This window comes from Monodon monoceros, unplaced genomic scaffold, assembly GCF_005190385.1.
Source record: "Monodon monoceros isolate NGI ecotype Baffin Bay Population unplaced genomic scaffold, NGI_Narwhal_1 Contig2605_ctg1, whole genome shotgun sequence".
NCBI classification, from domain to species: domain Eukaryota; kingdom Metazoa; phylum Chordata; class Mammalia; order Artiodactyla; family Monodontidae; genus Monodon; species Monodon monoceros.
In genome coordinates, this window is record NW_021698518.1 from 27,169 (window position 1) to 30,582 (window position 3,414).

The 3,414-nt window shown below is 57.0% G+C and overlaps 1 pseudogene; it reads right to left on the minus strand.

Annotated features, from left to right (window-relative positions):
• Positions 1-1,129: 1,129 nt before the first annotated feature.
• Positions 1,130-3,393, minus strand: LOC114897221 (annotated as a pseudogene).
• Between the last annotated feature and the right edge of the window lie 21 nt (positions 3,394-3,414).

The window sequence follows — 3,414 nt, forward strand, 5'->3', positions numbered from 1 at the left end:
GGAGGGGGGGAGGGAGGGAGGGAGGGAGGGAGGGAGGGAGGCAGGGAGGGAGGCAGGGAGGGAGGGAGGGAGGGAAGGAACATCTCCTTCATATGCTAAGTCCAGGGGTCAGTTAGCTCTGGCCCAAGGGCCAAAGCCTGCCTACCACCTATTTTTGTAAATAAAAGTCTTACTGGAACTCGGTCACACCATTCATTTATGTGTTGTCTGTGGCTGTCTTCCAGCTGCAAAGGCAGGTGTAGAGTAGTTGCCGGAGACCGTATGGCCAGCAAAGCCTAAAATGTTTACTATTGGCTCTTTGCGGAAAAGGTTCGTCCACCCCCATTCCAACCCCTAAGTATGTAACAGGCAGATAAAACCCCACCCAGTGTAGGGTCTCCACGACTGCCAAGGCTTCTGGGTCAGAGGTAAAGCTGGAGGGTAGGGAACCTACCAGACACCCTGGTTCCCCCAGCACTGCCAGCCCCAGAAGGAGTCTATAGGGCTGAGTTGCTGGGAACCATTTCCCCTTTCTCTCTCTCTTTCCTCTTTCTGCCTCTTGCTTCCACCCCCTTCTTTCCCTCCCTCTCCCCCTCCTGCTTTCTAATATTAAAATTATAAGAATGTTACTGATGTCCTATTAAATGATGTTGGTTTGAAAAACTAAAAGATTTTTGTTGAATCTCTCCATTAACGTCTCAGCCACTGGCTAAGCAACAAATGATGTATCTTTTGAAACTGCGCCCGTCTGACCTTGCATGCCCCTCAAAGTCCAGTGTTCATTTCGCCAAAACATCTGAAGCACTTAAATGTACCTGGTGTTTCCATCTGTGCTGTGGCACGTGAAAACAGCCTCAGCTCCGGGACACACCTTTGTGCTACAATGGCCAGACCCTCCTACCGCGCCCCACATGTTCGTGCTAAGGAGTCTTCCTGAATTGGACTTAGTTTTAAAGGCGAGACTGGCAATAAGTATGATTCCTGCAGAGGAATTCGCTCCAAAGGATGGAAGGATGACTGACGGCCCATTTTAAAGAGGCTACAGGTTTCTGAGCAGATGGTGCAAATACAATCGCACAGACTTGGGTGCCAGCTCTGGCAGAACGCTCAGTTATCAGTGATGCATTTACCAGGGGCAGGACTCTCGCTTTTAACATATTCCCTGAAACTCTCACAAGCATTTCCTGGCTTCTTCAAGAAGCTGCTTGTGCAACTTGTTTTGCTCTAGAATTTGCCGTTGAAGGTCACGAATCATCTGACTGTGCCCGTCATCGTCGACGATGCTGGCCGAGGGGGAAGTGGGGCTGCGGTCATACCCTCCTTTCTTCTCCTGGTCTGGAGGGGGAGTCAGGCTTCCGATGAGCCAGAGAAGCTTGCCTCTGTTCCCTCCTCCCATCTTCCAGCTCCGTCTGGAGGTCGGCCTCCAAGCTCATCTTGGGGTGTCTGATTTGCTTGAGCGAGTCCAGCTGCTTTGGTGCTCTCTGCTCCACCTGCATTTTCTGCTTCTGCCTTGATGCCGTCAAGCCACCTCTGTCTGCCTGTTCTTGCGGGTGAAGCTGAAGGGAGCCCTGCACCAGCGCGCCCGGTCGGGGAGGCTCCTGTCTGGATTCGGGGCTGCACGAGAGCAGGTTCTCTTCATCGACAGATGTCCCTGCCTCGGGAGACCACGGTTTACTGTCATTCTCAACCACGCACTTGGCCATCCCATGGGATTTTTGGTTCCTGGGCTTGCTTAGTAACTTTTTCAAGCTGGTTCTGGACGGCGTCAGGTGGGCGTCCACCCCCGCTGGACTCGCGGGCTCCCCGGCGGGCACCACGTCCATCTCTGCATCTCTTGCGTTCCTCTTTCTCTGGCTCTCCCTTCTCCACGCCTGTGTCTCCTCAAAGCCCTGTTCTTCACTGGGGCTCTGATCCATCCCGGGCTTGAGATCCAGGTGCAAGTGCAGGTGTTTTCTCAGCTTCCGGATGGTATCAAACAACTCTTCAGAGGCAAACTCCAGCTCTCCCTACCACCTGCTCTTGTCACAGAGCTTTGCCAGCGGTGAGGCCCCCCTTCTGCAGGTCGAGCCGACTGGCCACAGCTGTTCCAGGTCGTCGGCTTTGCCCTCGGGGCTCTGATCCAAACAGTGGTTTTTCGGGCCTTGAAGACAAGCCGTTCGCTTCCCCAGCTGCCTCCTGCCGTCCTGGGCTGTTTTCGGTCTCCCGTTCCTCCACGCATTTAATCTCCCCTACAGCAGCCAAGAGCTTTCCCAAGTCTGTCCCTCTGCTCAGCCCAGGATCAATGGGACGGTGGCCCCCGCCGGTCTTCGTTGAAGGCACGTGTTTTCCTTTACTCCTCTCTGGTGGGCTCAGGGGACGAGGACTCAGGCCCGTGGCTCTGGAGGCTCCCTGCCTCTCCTGGTCCACCGCTCTTCTCCGGGACGTGGTGCACCAGGGCTGCCGTCAGACCAGCTCTTCCCTGTGTCCCTTCTCTTGCCGCACGGCCACTGTGTGCTTCCTCTCGGCCCTGGGCGACCTGGCTGCTCCTGGCTGGGTCGAGCCCTCTGAGTCAGGTTCATGGTCCTCGGCCAGTCTGCCCGCCACCGCCTCCCCTCCAACAGATGTGCTAAGTACAGCCTCTCCAGGCCTCGGACCTGCTGGCCTGGGGCCTCCTGCTGCTCTGCCTGCAGCTCCTCGGCCAAGCGCTGGGGCAGCTCTTGCACTGCTAGAGGTCCTGTCTCCTCTGCGGCGGCAGGTCTCCTTTCTCTCGGACGTGTAGCAATTGGTGCTTCTGCCTCAAAAGCAAGGCTTCGTTGTCGGGACTGGGGCTCCGCCAAGGGGCTCTCTCCGCGTTTCCTTTCATGTCGGGGGCCTTTGCAGACACGGCTTCGGAGAGAAGGTGGTGTGAACCAAGAGTGGAGGTTCCAGGGCACCAGGGCCGAGGAGCCACAGGTGCTACGGCCGTTTCACGGCAAGCCCACAGGGCAGGAAGATGCACAGCGCTGCCCGGAGCGTTCCGAGCACAGTGAGGCCCTGGAGACAAGGCACATGGGGCTCTGAGTGCAGGACAGGCCGGGGGACGTGACCCTCCAGATCACTCTCCTGACACCTGCCCACGAGGGTCTGTTCTCCGGCTCCCGATCTCTGTCTCATACGCCTTTAATGAGACCCGGCAGGGCAGCTGTTCTCAGTGGGGTGTGGTTTTGCTTCCCGGGGGGGCATGTGGCCATGTCTGGAGACAGTTTTGGTTGTCACAGCTGGAAGGGGGGGTGCTACACCCCCCTCCCTCCAGGACGGCCCCACGACAAACAGGGACCAGGCTCCAGATGTCCAGTGCTGGGGTTAAGACCCCACCTTCGGAGACAAGTTAGGGTTCACGTGGGGGTGATGCAAATGTCTGGCCCTCTGGAGGGAGCTACTTACAAATGAAAGGAGGAGGCGGTAAAGGAGGAGGAG